Genomic DNA, 18,183 nt, shown 5'->3' on the forward strand with positions numbered 1-18,183 from the left:
AAACCTTGGTCTCTTCTGGAAGAATGGTATCCTCCTGTGTCTCTTCCAGTGTGATGATGTCTAGCATGATGGTGTTCTTCCTCTGTCCTGGTAAGATGGTGTCCGGCAAGATAATGTCCTCCTATGGATCTCCAGGCATGCAAATGTCTGGCAGGATGCCCTTTTTTTTTAAAGTATTAGTTGTTGTTTTTTTTTTTTTTTTTTTTTTTTCTTAAAGACTGGGTCTCACTATATTCCAGGTTGGCTGACTGTGTACCTCAGAATCTTAGGCATTCAGCCTCCTTAATTGTGAATGTCAAATTGGTAATGTACCACAATTCAAGGCTTTAGGGAGGTATGTGTCACACAATGATTTGAATACTTAATTATAATGTTTATGAACAAAAAAAGGCTCCTGCATCAACTGTTTTATTTCTCATCCTATGATTAGCATCTTTCAAGGTGAATGGGAAAAAAAGGCAATGGAATTAAAAGTACACATTTGTACAAAGGACAAAATGAAGCCACTGGCAAACTTTGTTGAGCCTTTATAGCTTTAACTACTGTTGTTGTTGACGATGATTTCTACCAACAGTATATTACCCAGGTTTTAGTTATGACAGTCTATATCGTTAATTTGGACTATTCTTGCTTTAATTACTTTATTTCTTGTTTGATTTCTCTTGTTGATTTGATGGATGTTTATGACAAACTTTCTTCTTCTGAGACTTTCTAGTTGTATTTAACCCAAGTCACATTCCTTTGAAGGTGCTTTGGCTAGGTGTTGGCTGTGTCATCCTGTTTTTTACCTATCCTTTCTAAAGTGCCCAATTTTGGCTTCCCTTATTGCTTCAGGCAGAATTCCCTCATAGTTTTCTCTTGGTGGTATGGGCTGTCATGGTGAAGCCAATCAGATAAATTGGAATCTGCAAAGATAGAAAAAGGACTGCAATTTGTTTCCTCTCATGTGGTTTCATAAAAATATTTGGATATTATATTAGTTGCTTTGGGTATTGCTTTGGTCTAATACTTGACAAGAATTAACTTCAAGGAGGAAGGCTTTGTTTTGGCTTATAATTCAAGGGAATATAATCCATCATGTTGGACAATGCACAGTGCCAAGAGTAGAGGGCAGTTGGTTATGTTGCAGCACAGCCAGAAAATCTAGTTATGAAATGTTACAGCTCTGGTTGGCCAGGTCAACCTGGGAGAGTAGAGTCTAAAACCGAGTTGGATTAAAGTCTCATGCAATAGATAACTTTATTCAGTGCATCAGACAATTTATATTCTGAGGGTATTCTTGAGGGTTAAGCAAAGTAATATGAACAAAGGTCACATGAATTTGAACCGTATACACTTGGGAAGGCAAGTGCTGCTCTGAGACATAATTCTGAATACTATTGGGTAAAATGATGAGTATTTTAAAATAAAAGATGCTTCTATTATTACACCTGGGAGAGGCATGAAAACACTTTCCAAGAACAACTCTTGTTATGAAGGAACAGAAATTACAAGACTCTTGTCTTGGTTATTTGAAGTTTTCTCACAAGGTCTCAGAAATCTGTTCACACAGCTTCACTCATGGACCATGTTCTGATAATCAGATGCTGGCATTTGAATGATAAAAAAAGGAGAGGGCATTCCTACTGCTAGATATGATGGGAGGAGAATGTTTATTGTAGATTAAAAGGAACATAGTTAGAGACAGGGACTTCTGGGAGAGTCCAGAGTGGACATGATCCTGAGCCAAGAGAGGGGAGAGGGGAAAAGCAGCTTCCTACCAAGACAAAGACACTGGTCAAGAGACTAAACTAAAGGACCAGGTATCCAAAATGGCTTGATTGTATAGGGAAGAGCAGCTGAGAGTTGGGGGAGGGGGAAATGGTAGCCATGCCTCGTAACAGGTATGGACTTAGGGATGCAGAGATCCTGGTGACCAAGTCTGCTTTGATGTGTTAAATAGGCACCTCAGCTGGTTCAGTTTCTCCCAGCTGTTCTAAACTTGTTGGTTGAGACCTCTTTCCGTGTGTGTGTGTGTGTGTGTGTGTGTGTCTAAGGCATTGTTCACAGGGGTTGCCTAAGACCACCAGAAAACAGTGTAACAGTAGCAAAGTTATACTTAACAAAAGTAATTTCATGGTTGGTGGTCACTACAGCATGAGGAAATGTATTAAAGGGATACAACATTAGGAAGGGTGAGAACCACTGCTCTATCCCATGAGATGGTAATATGTACATATGGTTAAGCTAACCTATAAATTGCATTATGGACATTCGCAGAGATCTGTCTCCTTGTTTATTCTAGACAAGTTGACAGAGAAACATTATTAGCTGTCATAGGTTTTGTGCTCAGCTTAGACTTGATTAATTGCAAAAGAATTGCTTTATCTTACTAGATACATATGTAGATGTGTTATCAGTCTTCATTTGTGAAGGTATCCCCAGAATTCCATTATTTCCAATAAATGTGTAATTACACACTCAGCGTGTTCAGAACTTAAAGCAGTTGCCCACTGAAACCCTGGGTGTATACATCTATTGTATGGTGTACATACCTTCGTTTTCCAAATTCTGCAAAATGAAACACCTCCATCTGCCATATTAAATGTGCATGTTATGAGCTAAGAGTCACTCAGAGGACAGAGCAGATGAGAAAAACTAATGTGTTTCCAAAGTGAAAGTACATTATGGGGACATGCTGTTGAATATAGAGGCTATCCCAGTAGGATGACAATGCCAGACAATGACAAAAGTCCTGCATTCAAATTCAGGGAGACACCAGGATGGATGGAACATACCTGTCAGTCACACAGAATTCTGTGTTTCTCATGCTGTGATAGTTGTTGACATACTCAAGGGAGAAACTGTTCAAGAATATGCTAAGTGAAGACACTTGAAGAAATGGAAGCAGCCTTAAGATCTGTCCAGCTAAGTGCATATAGAAGGTAGAGGCTTGAGGCTGCCATGAGGCAGGGATACAGCAGGTTGCTCCTCCAACATAGAGTCTCGAGTTAGACTTGTCAGGACACCTATCACACCCTCACTGTGTGGCATGTGGTGGTGAATGTGGGATCCAATATGAATGGTTGCCTTGATGGAGCAAGCATAGTTATGCAAGAGGTGAGTAACTAGAGGGTAGAATTGGTGTCAGGAGAGGGCACAACTGACTTTGGAGTCACTCCAAGGTTGCCATTTTTCCAGACTTTATTCTGAGTTTGGTCTGAGGACTCAAGCAATGTAACCTGTGATGGCTTTGGCATGTGTGTGGTTGCGGGGCCCTTGCAAAAGGATGGCAGGAGGCTGCCCTCCAAATGATTCCCTCTAAAAGATTCAGGCTGCTTGTAGGTCTCATTCTCAACCTGGGAACCCATCTTGGGGCAGTTGGAAAACATCATGATCCCTGTCAAGAAACAGGGAGCAAAGGACAGTCACTACCCAAAGGGAAATCTGTGATGTTTATGCAAGCTGGGGGAGAGAGCAAGGGATTAGTGTGCCACAGAGAGCTTTAGAGCACCTCTGCATCTCAGCCCTTCACCTCTGAGGAAGACCCAGTAGAAAGACAGCCGCTCCTGGCCTGGAATTTTACCTGGACAAATCTGCCCTGGGGTGGATCTCATGACTACACTTGCTCCTGGACATCTGGCCTGGTTTCCCCGAGGGGCTTTCCAAATCTCATCCAGTATGACCTCCAACCCATGGCCCACAAGTCACAGAGCTGAGGCTTCAGGACTTCAAAACAGAAAGACACATGTAGGAGACTCTTAGTGACTTTGAAGCACTTAACAATTATTGTGCTGGCCACATGGCACCAAAGTGCCCTACTGGTCTCTAAGCAAACTGCTGCCTATGCCCATGCCACACCTGCTCCTCTCCCTGCTTTATCAGTGTATGTATACTGTTCACTTGTAGCTGAAAAAGCCTGAGGTCACATTTCTGGGATTTCTATGGGATTGGTCTTTCTGAAGTGACAGGTTGTTAAGTTCACAAGTGTGCCATAAGTGGGCAAATTATCATTAGTCACGAAGGACAGAAGGAAAAGTGGATATAATGAAGTGAAGTAAATGAACTCACCTTGTGATGAGGGTGACTCCCTTGTCCCTTTTCATTGGAATCGTGTGTTTACATGAGGGGAGCCTTATCTTAGGAGGTGGCAGGAAGCAGCACACAGAGTCTGAGGTAGTTCATGTTTGTCTTCACCTGCTTCCAGCATTGATAACAGTTGCGGGGGAAGATGTGCCAGCGTCCAAAGGCTATCCAGGTATGATGGTCTCTTCAATCATAAGGGTGTCCTCCTCGATCTCTTCTGGAGTGATGTGTCCTCCTATGTCTCTTCCAGTGCGATTTTGTCTGGTATGATGTTTTTCTACTCAGTCTCATCCACTGTGATTGTGTTTGGCAAGATGGTGTCTTCCTCGGTCTCCCTTAGCAGGCTGGTGTCTTTAAGGATGCAGAACTCCTTCTTCTCTTCCTACAAGATGGTGTCCTCCTAGGTATCTTCCGGGATGATGATGTCTGGAAAATGGTGTCCTCCTTGCTTCGTTCCAACAGGCTGATGTCTGGCTAGATAGGGTACTCCTTTGTCTCTTCCAACATGATGGTGTCCTACTCCGCGACATCTAGCATAACTGTATCCTCCTCTTTCTCTCCTTGTTGATGTTATCTGGCAAGGCAGGGTCCTCCTTGGACTTTTCTTGCAAGCTGCTCTCTTGCAGGATGGAGTACTCATTGTCTCTTCTGGCAAGATGGTGTACTCCTCAGTCTCTTCCAGGAGGATGGTGTCTGGCAAGATGGAGTACTCCTCGGTATCTTCTGGTATGATGGTATCCTCCTCTTCCTATCATGCTTGATGGTGTTTGGCTAGATGGGGTCCAATTGGTCTCTTCTGGCAAGTTGGTGAGCAAGACAGAGTACTCCTTTTTCTCTTCGAGCATGATGGTGTCCTCTTTGGTCTCTTCCCATGTGATACTGTCTGGCATGATTGGGTCCTCCTTATTCTCTTCAGTGTTATGGTGTCTGGCTAGATGGTGTCCTCCTCGTTCTCCTCCAGCATGCTTGTGTCTGGCAGAATTGAGTATTGCTCTGTCTCTTCCAGCATTATTGTGTCTTCCTGGGTCTCTGCAGGCATGAAAGAATCCTCCTCAATCTCTTCCAGGTTGATGTTCTTTGGCATGTGTTCTCCTGTTTAATCTCTTCCATTGTGATGGTGTATGGCAAGATGGTGTCCTCCCCTGTCTCTTTTGGTGTGACGTAGTCTGGAAATATGATGTCCGCGAAGGTCTTTTCCGGTTTGATGGTGTCTGGCAAGATGGGGTCATCCCCTGTCTCTTCCTGTGTTATGCAGTCTGGAAAGATGATGTCCTCCATGGTCTCTTCTGGCATGCTCTTGTCTGGCAGGATGGAGTAACCCTCAGTCTCTTCCCAGATGATGGTGTCCTCCTCGGTATCTTCTGGTGTCATATCGTCTGGAAGCATGGTATCTTCCTTTGTCTCTTCAACTGTAATGGTTTCTTCCTCGGTGTCGTCCTCAGTCTCTTCCAGTGTGATAGTGTCTGGCAAAAGAGTGTCCTCCTTGGTCTCCTCTAGCATGCTGATGTCCAGCAAGGCAATGTCCAATTCAATCTCTTTAATATGATGGTTTCTGGCAAGATGGTCTATTGCACTATTCTGGTGTCTGGCAAGATGGTGTAATCCTCACTCTCTTCTGGTGGGATGGGGTCTGGCAAGACAGAGTTCTCCTTGGTCTCTTTAGGCATCCTGTTGTCTGGCAGGTTGGAGTACGCCTTGGTCTCTTCTGGCATGATGGTACTTGCTTCAGTCTCTTCTGTTTTGATTGTTTCTGGAAATATGGTATCTTCCTCTGTCTCTTCCAGGAGGATGGTGTCTGGCAGCATGGAGTACTTCTCGGTATCTTCTGATATGATGGTGTCCTCTTCCTATCTGGTTTGATGCTTTTTGGCAAGATGGGATCCACCTTTGTCTCTTCTGGCAAGCAGGTGACCAGGATCGAGTGCTCCTTTTTCTCATCCAGCATGATGGTGTCCTCCTCGGTCTCTTCCCATGTGATGTTGTCTGGCATGATTTGGTCCTTCTCGGGACCAAATGTGTGATAGTGTCTACCAAAATAGTGTCCTCCTTGGTCTCCTCTAGCATGCTGATGTCCAGCAAGGCAGTGTCCTCTTCGGTATCTTCCACTATGATGGTTTCTGGCAAGATGGTGTCCTCCATAGTCTATTTCAGCATTCTGGTGTCTGGCAAGATGGTGTAATCCTCACTCTCTTTTGGTGTGATGGTGTCTGGCAAGACAGTGTTCTCCTTGATCTCCTCTGGCATCCTGTTGTCTGACAAGATGGAGTACTCATTGGTCTCTTCTGGCATGATGGTGCCTGCTTCAGTCTCTTCTGGTTTCATGGTGTCTGGCAAGATGGTGTCTTCCTCATTCTCCTTTAGCAGCCTGGTGTCTGGAAGGATAGAGTACTCCTTCTTCTCTCCCAAAACATGTTGTGCTCTTAGGTATCTTTCAGGGTGACAATGTCTGGCAAGATGGTGTCCTCCTTGCTTCTATCCAGCAGGCTGATGTCTGGCAAGATGGGGTACTCCTTGGTTACTTCCAGCATGATGGTTTCTTCCTCCGTGTCTTCTGGCACTATGGTATCCTCTTTCTCTTTTTATTGATGTTGTCTGTCATGTCGGGTTCATCCTTAGTCTTTTATAGCAAGCAGCTGTCTGGCAGGATGGATTACTCATTGTCTCTTCTGGCCAGATGGTGTGCTCCTCGGTCTCTTCCAGGAGGATGGTGTCTGGCAGGATGGAGTACTCCTTGGTCTCTTCAAGCATGATGGTGTCCTCCTCCTTGTCTTCTGGCACTATGGTAAACTACTCTTTCTCTTTTTATTGATGTTGTTTGTCATGGATGTGGCTTCCTTGGTCTTTTCTAGCAAGCTGCTGTATGGCAGGATGGAGTCCTCATTGTCTCTTTGGCAAGATGGTGTCTTCCTCGGTCTCTTCTATAGTGATGGTGTGTAGCAAGATGGTGGCCTCCTCGATCTCTTCCATTGTGATGTAGTCTGGCATGATGATGTCCTCCTCAGTCTCTTCTGGCAAGGTGTTGTTTTCCTTGGTTGCTTCCAGTGTGATATTGTCTGGAATGATAATGGTCTCCTTAGTCTCTTCATGTGTGAGTATCTGGCAAGAGGGTGTCCTCCTCTGTCTCTTCCAGGAGGATGGTGTCTGGCAGGATGGAGTACTCCTTGGTATCTTTTGGTATGATGGTGTTTTCCTCTTCCTATCCTGCTTGATGCTTTTTGGCAAGAAGGGATCCACCTTTGTCTCTTCTGGCAAGCAGGTGAGCAGAATAGAGTGCTCCTTTTTCTCATGTAGCATGATTGTATCCTCCTCGGTCTCTTTCCATGTGATGTTGTCTGACATGATTGGGTCCTCCTCAGTCTCTTCAGTATGATAGTGTCTGGAAAAATAGTGTCGTCATTGGTCTCCTCTAGCATGCTGATGTTCAGCAATGCGGTGTCTTCTTCAGTTTCTTCCAGTATGATGGTTTCTGGCAAGATGGTGTCTCCATGGTCTATTGCAGCATTCTAATGTCTGGCAAGATGGTGTACTCCTCACTCTCCTCTGGTGTGGTGGTGTCTGGCAAGACAGTGTTCTCCTTTGTCTCTTCAGGCATCCTGTTGTCTGGTAGGTTGGAGTACTCCTTGTTCTCTTCTGGCATGATGGTGCCTGCCTCATTCTCTTCTGGTTTGATGGTGTCTGGCAAGATTGTGTCCTACTCGGTCTCTACAAGCAGCCTATGGGCTGATAGGATATAGAAAGTACTCCTTGGTCTCTTCAGTCATACGGTGTCCTCCTCAATCTCTTCTGGCATGAAGGTTTCTCCTAGATCTCTTTCAGTGTGATGGTGTCTGGCAAGATGGTGTTCTCCTCAGTGGGTTCCAGCTTCCTGTTTTCTAGCAGGAAGGAATCCCCCTTATTCTCTTCCTTTGTGATGTTTCTGGGAAGAGGGTATCCTCCACCATCTCTTCAGGTGTTATGGTGTATGGGCAAAATGGTGTCCTCCTCAATCTCCTACATTGTGATGGTGTCCAGCAAGATGGTTTCCTCCTATGTCCTATGTGTCTTCCGTTGTGATGGTGTCATTCAAGATGGTGTTTCCTCATACTCTTATGGCATACTGGTGTCTGGTAGGACAAAGCACTCCTAGTTCTATTCAGGCATGATGATGTTCTCCTCAATCTCACCTGACATGATGGTGTCCTTTTCAGTCTCTTCCTGTGTGATGTTGCCTGGCAATATGTTGCTCTTCTTGGTCTTTTCACGTTGGACAGTGTTTCTTAATATTATGTGCTCCCCAATCTCATCTGTTGGGATATATGCTCCTATGATCGTGTCTTCCTATGTCTCTCATAATGTTATGGAGCCTGTCAGGATGGGGTCCTCCTTGGACTCTTCAGGCAAGCTAGTGTCTGGCGAGATGGAGTTCTTCTAAGTCTCTTCTGGCATGATGATGTCCTCCTTGTTCTCTTTTGGTATGATGGTGTCCTCCTCAGTTTCTTCCAGTGTTATGTTGTCTGGCATGATGTATTCCTCCTCAGTCCCTTTCAGTTTGATCGTGTCTAGCAATCCAGCATGCTGGTGTCTAGCATGAAAGTGTCCTTTCCATTCTCCTTAAGGTATGATGGTATCTAGGAAGATGAAGTCCTCCTCGGGCTCTCCAAGTGTGATGGTTTGTAGCAAGATTGTATCCTCCTTGGTCTCTTCCATCATGCAGGTGTCTGGCAGGATGGAGTACTCTTCGGTAACTTCCAGCATGATGGTGTCCTCATCGTTACCTTCAGGCATCATGGTGTCCTCCTCTGTCTCTTCTGGTGTTAGAGTGTCTGGCAAGATGGTGTCATTTTCAGTATCTTCCAGCATGATGGTGTCTGGCAGGATGGAGTACTCCTTGGTCTCTTCTGGTGGTGTCCTCCTATGTCTCTCCCAGCATGCGGTTTCCTCCTCGTTCTCTTCCAGATGATGGTGGCTTCTTCCATTACTTCTGGTGTGAAGTATCTGGCAAGATGGTATCCTCCTCGATATCTTCCAATGTGATGCTGTCTAGTAAGACCATGTCCTCTTCAGTTTCTTCCAGTGTGCTGGTATCTGGGGAGAGTACTCTTCAATCTTTTCCAGTGTGATCGTGTCTGACAAGATGGAGTCCTCCTTTGTCTCTTCCAGTGTGATGGTGTCTAGCACAATGGTGTGCTCCTCGTTATCTTCCACTGTGAGATATTCAGGAAAGATGGTATACTCCTCTGTCTCCTCCAGTGTGATGATGTCCTCCTTGGTCTCTTCTGGCAGGATTTTGTCCTCCTCAGGCACTTCAAGTGTGATGGTGTCTGCAAGATAGTGTCTTCCTTGGTCTTTTCCCTCATGCAGGTGTCTGGCAGGATGGACTACTCTTCAGTCTCTTCTGACATGACAGTGTCATTTTTGGTTGCTTCTGACAAAATGGTGTCCTCCTCGATCTCTTCCAGTGTGATGGTGTCTGACAAGATCTTGTCCTCCTCTGTCTCTTTCTGCATGCTGGTATTTGGCAGGATGGAGTACTCTTCAGTCTTCTCTGGCATCATGGTATGCTCCTCAGTCTCTTCTGGTATGATATTCTCTGGCAGGATTGTGTCCTCCTCCATTTCTTCTGGTGTGATGGAGTCTGGCAAGATGGTGTCTCGTCTGTCTCTTCCAGGACGATGATGTCTGGCAGGATGTTGTACTCCTTGATATCTTCTGGTATGATGGTGTACTCCTCTTCCTCTTTTATGGTTTTTGGGAAGATGGAGTCCACCTTGGTCACTCTGGCAAGCAGTTGAGCAGGATAGAGTACACCTTTTTCACTTCCATCATGATAGTGTCCTAATCAATTTCTTCCCATGTGATGTTGTCTGGCATGATTGGGTCCAATTCAGTCTCTTCAGTGTGATTGTGTCTGGCAAGATGATGTCCAACATTTTCTCCTCCAGCATGCTTGTGTCTGGCAGAATGGAGTATTCCTCTGTCTCTTCCAGCATTATTGTGTCTTCCTCGGTCACTTCAGGCATGATGGAGTCCTCATTAATCTCTTCCAGGTTGATGTTCTTTGGCATGTGTTTTCCTCTTTAGTCTCTTCCAGTGTGATGGTGTCTAGAAAGATGGTATACTCCCATGTCTCTTTCAGTGTGATGCAGTCTGGAATGATGATGTCCTCCATGGTGTCTTCTGGCATGCTGGGGTCTGGAAGGATGGAATACCCCTCAGTCTCTTCCAGCATGATGGTGTCCTCCTCAGTATTTTCTGGTGTGATATTGTCTGGCAGGATGGTATCTTTCTCAGTCTCTTCCAATGTAATGGTTTCTTCCTCAGTGTCCATACCTGTCTCTTCCATTGTGATAGTATCTGGCAAAACAGTGTCCTCCTTGGTCTCTTCTAGCATGCTGATGTCCAACAAGGTGGTGTCTTCTTCAGTCTCTTCCAGTATGATGGTTTCTGGCAAGATGGTGTCCTCCATGGTCTATTGTAGCATTCTGGTGTCTGGCAAGATGGTGTACTCCTCACTCTCTCCTGGTGTGATTGTGTCTGGCAAGACAGTGTTCTCCTTGGTTACTTCAGGCATCCTGTTGTCTGGCAGGATGGAGTACTCCTTGGTCTCTTCTGGCATGATGGTGCCTGCCTCAATCTCTTCTGTCTTAATGGTGTCTGGCAAGATGGGTTCCTCCTCAGTCTCGTCCGTTTAGATGATTCCTGGCATGATGGTGTCCTCATTGTCTCTTCTGGCAAGATTGTGTCCTCGTTTGTCTCTTCCAGGGGGATAGTGTCTAGGTAGAAGGTACCCTCCTCAATCTCTTCCGGTGTGATATAGTCTGGCATGATGATGATCTCCTCAGCCTCTTCAGGTGTGAGTATCTGGCAAGATGGTGTCTTCATCTTTCTCTTCCAAGAGGAGGGTGTCTGGCAGGTTCGAGTATTCCTTGGTTACTTCCAGCATGATCGTGTCCTCCTCCTTGTCTTCTGGCATGACAGTATCCTCCTCTTTTTCTTCTTGTTGATGTTGTTTGGCATGTTAAGGTCCTCCTTGGTCTTTTCTAAGAAGCTGCTGTCTGTCAGGATGGAGTAATCATTGTCCCTTCTCGCAAGATGGTGTCCTCCTTTGTCTGTTCTAGGAGGATGTTCTCTGGCAGGATGGAGTAATCCTTGGTTTCTTCTGGTATGATGGTGTCCTCCTATTCCTCTCCTGTTTGATGGTTATTGGCAATATGGGGTCTACCTTGGTCTCCTCTGGCAAGCAGGTGAGCAGGATAGAGTAGTCTTTTTTCTCTGCCAGCATGATGGTGTCGTCCTCGATCTTTTCCCATGTGATGTTGTCTGGCATGATTGGGTCCTCCTCAGTCTCTTCAGTGTGATGGTGTCTGGCAAGATGGTGTCCTTCTAGTTCTCCTCCAGCATGCTTGTGTCTGACAGAATGGAGTATTCCTCTGTCTCTTCCATCATTATTTTGTCTACCTCAGTCTCTTCAGACTTGATGGAGTCCTCCTTAATCTCTTCCAGGTTGATGTTCTTTGGCATGTGTTGTCCTCTTTAGTCTCTTCCAGTATGATCGTGTCTGGCAAGAAGGTGTTGTCTCCTGTCTCTTCTGGTGTGTTGCATTGTGGAAAGATGATGTCCTCCACGATCTCTTCTGGCATGCTGGGGTCTGGCAAAATGGAGTACTCCTCAGTCTCTTCCAGCATGATGATGTCCCCCTCAATAACCTCTGGTGTGATATTGTCTGGCAGGATAGTATCTTCCTCAGTCTGTTCCACTGTAATGATTTCTTCCTCAGTGTCCTTCTCTGTCTCTTCAAGTGCGATAGGGTCTGGCATAATAGTGTCCTACTTGTTCTCTTCTAGCATGCTGATGTCCAGCAATGCGGAGTCCTCTTTGGTCTCTTCCAATATGATGGTTTTTGGCAAGATGGTGTCCTACACGGTCTATTGCAGCTTTCTGATTTCTGGCAAGATGGTGTACTCCTCACTCTCTTCTGGTGTGATGGTGTCTGGCAAGGCAGTGTTCTCCTTGGTCTTTTCAGGCATCCTGATATCTGGCAGGATGGAGTACTCCTCTTTCTCTTCTGGCCTGATGGTGCCTGCCTCAGTCTCTTCTTGTTTGGTGGTTTCTGGCAAGATGGGGTCCTCCTCGGTCTCTTCCGGCAGGCTAGTGGCTGAAAGTAGGAGGAAAGTACTTCTTGTTCTCTTCAGGCATAATGGTGTCCTCCGTGATATCTTCTATCATGATGTGTCCTCCCAGGTCTCATCCAGTGTGATGTTGTCTGGCATGATGGTTTTCTCCTCAGTCTCTTCTGGTGTGATGGTGTCTATCAAGATGGTGTCCTCCACGGTCTCTTCTGGCATGCTTGGGTCTGGCAAAATGGTGTACTCCTCAGTCTCTTCCAGCATGATGGTGTCCTCCTCTGTATCTTCTGGTGTGATATTGTCTGGCAGGATGGTATCTTCCGCAGTCCATGCAGTGGAATGATTTTTTCCTCCATGTCCTCCTATGTCTCTTCCAGTGTGATATTGTCTGGCAAAATAGAAAGGCAGTGTTCTATTCGGAGTCCTCCTTATTCTCATCCAGAACGATGTACTTTGGCATGTGTTGTCGTCTTTAGTCTCTTCCAGTATGATGGAGTCTGGAAAGATGATGTCCTCCTCGGTCTCTTCTGTCATGCTGTGGTCTGGCAGGATGGAGTACACCTCAATCTCTTCCAGCATGATGGTGTCTTCCTCAGTATCTTCTGGTATAATATTGTCTGGCAGGGTGGTAACCTCCTCATTCTCTTACACGGTAATAGTTTCTTTCTTGGTGTCATTCTCTGTCTCTTTTGCTGTGATAGTGTCTGGTAAATAGTGTCCTTTTTGGTCTCTTCTAGCATGCTGATGTCCAGCAAGGCGATGTGCTCTTTGTTCTCTTCCAGTATGATGGTTTCTGACAAGATGGTGTCCTACACTGTCTTTTCAGCATTCTGGTATCTGGCAAGATGGTGTATTCCTCACGCTTTCCAGTGTGATGGTGTCTAGCAAGAGCGTGTTCTCCTTCTTGTCTTCAGGCATCATGTTGTCTGGCAGGATGGAGTACTCCTTATTCTCTTCTGGCATGATGGTGCCTGCCTCAGTCTCTTCTGTTTTGATGGTGTCTGGCAACATGGTGTCCTCCTTGGTCTCTTCCAGCAGGCGAGTGGCTGACAGGAGGAAGAAAGTATTCCTTGGTCCCTTCAGGCATAATGGTGTCCTCCTCGATCTCTTCTGCCATGATGTGTCCTCCTAGGTCCCTTCCAGTGTGATATTGTCTGGTATGTTTTTCTTCTCAGTCTCTTCCAGTGTGATGGTGTTTGGCAAGATGATGTTTTCCTCGGTCTCCTTTAGCAGGCTGGTGTCTGGAAGGATGAAGTACTCCTTCTTCTCTCCCGACAAGATGGTGTACTCCTAGGGTTCTTCAGGGGTGATGGTGTCTGACAAGATTGTGTTCCTTGCTTCCTTCCAGCAGTCTGATGTCTGGCAAGATGGAGTATTCCTTGGTCTCTTGTGGCCTGATGGTGTACTCCTCCGTGTCTTCTGGCCCGATGGTATCCTCCTCTTTCTCTCCTTGTTGATGTCTGGCAAGGCAGGGTCCTCCTTGGTCTTTTCTAGTAAGCTGCTGTATGGAGCAGCTTACTAGATGGAGTACTCATTGTCTCTTCTGGCAAGATGGTGTCCTCCTTAGTCTCTTCCATGGTGATGGGGTTTAGAAAGAAGGTGCCCTCCTTGATCTCTTCCGGTGTGAAATAGTCTCACATGATGTTGTCCTCCTCAGTCTCTTCTGGCATGATGGTGTTTCCTTGGTTGCGTCCAGTGTGATGTTGTTTGGCATGATGATGGTCTCCTCAATCTCTTCAGGTATGAGTATCTGGTAAGACGATGTCCTCCTCTGTCTCTTCCAGGAGAATGGTGTATGGCAGGATGGAGTTCTTCTTGGTATCTTCTTGTATTATGGTGTCTTCCTCTTCCTAACCCGTTTGATGATTTTTGGCAAGATTGGGTCCACCTTGGTCTCCTGTGGCACACAGGTGAGTAGGATAGGGTACTCCTTTTTCTCTTCCAGCATAATGGTGTCCTCCTTGGTCTCTTCAGTGTTATGGTGTGTGGCAAGATGGTATCCACCTCATTCACTTTCAGCATATCTGTTATGGAGGTGTCTTCCTCAGTCTCTTCTGGTGTGATGGTGTCTGGCAAGATGGTGTCCTCCTTGTTCTCCTTCAGCATGCTGGTGTCTGGCAGAATATGTATTTCTCTGTCTCTTCAAGCATTATTGTGTCTTCTTCCTTCTGTTTAGGCATGTTGGCGTCCTCCTTATTCTCTTCCAGGACGATGTACTTTGGCATGTGTTGTCGTCTTTAGTCTCTTCCAGTATGATGGAGTCTGGAAAGATGATGTCCTCCACAGTCTCTTCTGCCATGCTGGGGTCTGGCAGGATGGAGTATACCTCAGTCTCTTCCAGCAATATGGTGTCCTCCTCAGTATCTTCTGGTGTGATATTGTCTGGCAGGATGGTATCCTCCTCAATCTCTTACACTGTAATAGTTTCTTTCTTGGTGTCATTCTCGGTCTCTTCCGCTGTGATAGTGTCTGGCAAAATAGTGTCTCTTCTGGCATGCTGATGTCCAGCAAGGTGGTGTCCTTTTTGGTCTCTTCCAGTAGGATGGTTTCTGGCAAGATGGTGTCCTCCATGGTGCAGCATTCTGGTGTCTGGCAAGTTGGTGTACTCCTCACTCTCTTCTGGTGTGATGGTGTGTGGCAACATAATATTATCCTTGGTCTCTTCAGGCATCCTGTTGTCTGGCAGGCTGGAGTACTCCTATTTCTCTACTGGCATGATGGTGCCTGCCTCAGTCTCTTCTGTTTTGATGGTGTCTGGCAACATGTGGTCCTCCTCAGTCTCTTCCAGTTAGATGATTTCTGGCATGATAGTGTCCTTCTCAGTCTCTTCCCGTGTAATGTTGTCTGGGAAGATGGTGTCCTCCTCATTCTCTTCCAGCAGGCTGGCATCTGGAAGGATGGAGTACTCCTTGGTCTCTTCTGGCATGATGATGTCCTCGATCTCACCTGGCATGATGATGTCATCCTCAGTCTCTTCCAGTGTGATGCTGTATGGCAAAATATTGTCCTCCTCGGGTTTCCCGTGTGATGGTGTCATGGTAATGGTGTCAGGAACACTTGATTATACCAGAGGACTTTAACTGAGATGCCACAATGGAGTCGTCCTAGGTCGCTTCCACTGTGATGTTTTCTGGCAAGATGATGTCCTCCTCAGTCTCTTCTGGTGTAATGGTGTCTGGTAAGATGGTGTCCTCCTTCATCTCTTACAGTGTGATGGTATCTAACAAGATGGTTTCATTCTTCGTCTCTTCTATTGTAATAGAGTCTGCAATGATAATGTCCTCCTATCTCTCTCCCAGTGTGAATGTGTCTGTCAATATGGTGTCTTCCTTGGTCCCTTCTGGCATGATGGTGTCCTCCTCAGTTGCTTCTGGCATAATGGTGTCCTCCTAGGTCCCTTGTGGTGTGATGGTGTTGGGAAGATGCTGTCGTTCTCAGTGTCCTCTGTCATTATGGTGTCTGGCATGATGGAGTACTCCTTGGTCTTTTCTGGCATGATGGTGTCCTCACCAGTCTATTCTGATGTGATGGTGTCTGGTAAGATTTTGTCTCCCTCAGTGTCTTCTGGTATGTTGGAATCTGTAAATCTGAATGCCTCTTTCTCTTATGGTGTGATGGTGTCTCCCATGCTGGTGTCCTACTCTCTCTTTCTCAGTGTGATGATGTCTGACAAGATGGTGTCCTCCTCGGTCTCTTTTGGCATGACCGTGTCCTCCTCAGTCTCTTCTTGTGTGATGGTGTCTGGTAAGATGGTGTCCTCCACCATCTCTTACACTGTGATAGTAGCTAACAAGGTGGTGTCCTCCTCGATCTCTTCATGTATGATGGTTTCTCGCAGAAATGTGTCCCCCATTTCTTCTGGGGTGATGTTATTTTACAAGATGGTGTTCTTCTCTCTTCCGGTGTGATGTTGTATGGGTAGATGGTGTCCTCCTCGGTCTCTTCCTATATGAAGTTGTCTGGCAAATTAGTGTCCTCCTTCATCTCTTCCTGTGTGATGGAGACCATCAAGATGTTATCCTCCTCAGTCTGTTTTGGTGTTATGGATTCTGGCATGCTGCTGTCATCTTCAGTCTCTTTAGGCAATCTGGTGTCTAGCAGGATGGAGTACTCTTTGGTCTCATCCAGCAATATGGTGTCCTCCTTTGTCTCTCCTGGCATGATGGAGTCCTTTTAAGTCTCTTCAAATGTGATGTTGTCTGGCATGATGTTGTCCTCCTTGATCTCTTCCAGTATGATGTAGTCTGGCAAGATGGTTTTCTTCTCAGTTTCTTTCAGTGTGATGTTGTATGGCTAGATGGTATCTTCCCCAGTCTCTTCCCATATGAAATTGTTTGGCAAAATAGTGTCCTTCTTGGTCTCTTCCTGCATGAGGGAGACTGTCAAGATGGTGTTCTCTTCAGTCTGCTCTGGTGTGATGGAGTCTGGCATGATGGTTTTGTCCTCAGTGCCTTTTGGTGTTTTGGTTTCTGTCAAGATAACATCCCCCTTTGTATCTTCTGGTGTGATGGTGTCTTGCAGGATGGTATCTTTCACAGTAACTTCCAGTATGATGGTGTCTGGCATGATGGTGTTCTCCTTGGTCTCCTCTGGTATGATGTTGTATGGCAAGATGTTGTTGTCCTCAGTCTCTTCCAGTGTGATGGTGTATGGCTGGATGATGTCCTTCTTGGTCTCTTCCCATATGATGTTGTCTGGCAAAAGTGTTCTCCTTGATCTCTTCCTGTGTGATGGAGACTGTCAAGATGGTGTCCTCCTCGGTCTCTTCAGGCAACCTGTGTCTGACAGGATGGAAGACTCTTTGGTCTCTTCCGGCAATATGGTGTCCTCCTAGGTCTCTTTCAGTGTGATGTTGTGTGGCATGATGGTGTCATCCTCAGTGGCTTTTGGTGTTTTGGTGTCTGGCAAGATTGTGTCCCCCTTGGAATCTTCAGGGGTGATGGTGTCTAACAAGATGGTGTCTTTCACAGCATCCTCTGGCATGATTTTGTCTGGCATGATGGTGCCCTCCTAGGTTTCTCTTGGTGTGATGGAGTCTGTCAAGATGGTATCCTCCTTGTTCTCTTCTGGTATGATGGTGTCTCACAAGCAAGTGTCCTCCTCAGTCTCTTCTGGTGTGATGTTTTCTGGCAAGATTTTGTTCTTGGTCTCTTCCAGTGTGATGGTGTCTGGCAAGATAGTGTCTTTCTTGGTCTCATCCTGCATGATGGATACTGACAAAATGGTATCCTCTTCAGTCTGTTCTGGTGTGATGGACTCTGTCATGATGGTTTTGTCCTCAGTGCCTTTTGGTGTTTTGGTGTCTGGCAAGATCATGTCCCCTTGGGTATCTTCCGGTGTGATGATGTCTGGCAAGATGGTGTCTTTCCTAGTAACCTCCAACATGATGGTGTCTGGCATGATGTTGTCCTCCTCGGTCTCTTTCAGTGTTATGGAGTCTGGCATGATGGTGTCCTCCTCAATCTGTACTGGTGTGATGGATTCTGGCATAATGATGTCGTCCTGTATCTCTCCTGGTGTGATGTTGTCTGGCATGATGGTGTCCTCCTCGCTCTATTCTAGCATGATAGTATCTGCCAAGATGGAGTACTCCTCGGTCTTTTCCAGTATGATGGTGTTCTCCTTGGTCTCTTCTATTGTGATGGTGTCTGTCAAGATGGTGTCACTCTCAGTATCCTAAAGCATGACGCTGTCTGGCAGAATGGAGTACGCCTTGGTCTCTTCTGGCATGATGGTATCCTCCTCAGTTTCCTCTGGCAGGATGGTATCCTCCTGTGTCTCTTCCAGTGTGATGATGTCTAGCATGATGGTGTCCTTACTCTCTCCTGGTAAGATGGTGTCCGGCAAGATAATGTCCTCCTAGGGATCTCCAGGCACGCTGATGCCTGGCAGGATGCCCATTTTTTTTAATGTATTATTATTATTTTTTTCTTAAAGACTGGGTCTCACTATATTCCAGGTTGGCTGACTGTGTACCTCAGAATCTTAGGCATGCAGCCTCCTTAAGTGTAAA

General features: G+C 46.0%; 1 non-coding gene across 1 annotated transcript; it reads right to left on the minus strand.

The window, feature by feature from the left end:
• Positions 1-293: 293 nt before the first annotated feature.
• Positions 294-393, minus strand: LOC132653421 (small nucleolar RNA U13). The gene has a single exon (XR_009591161.1). It is a non-coding gene; the product is annotated as a small nucleolar RNA U13 (small nucleolar RNA).
• Between the last annotated feature and the right edge of the window lie 17,790 nt (positions 394-18,183).

Source organism: Meriones unguiculatus, chromosome 3, assembly GCF_030254825.1.
Source record: "Meriones unguiculatus strain TT.TT164.6M chromosome 3, Bangor_MerUng_6.1, whole genome shotgun sequence".
In the NCBI taxonomy this organism is placed as follows: Eukaryota; Metazoa; Chordata; class Mammalia; order Rodentia; family Muridae; genus Meriones; species Meriones unguiculatus.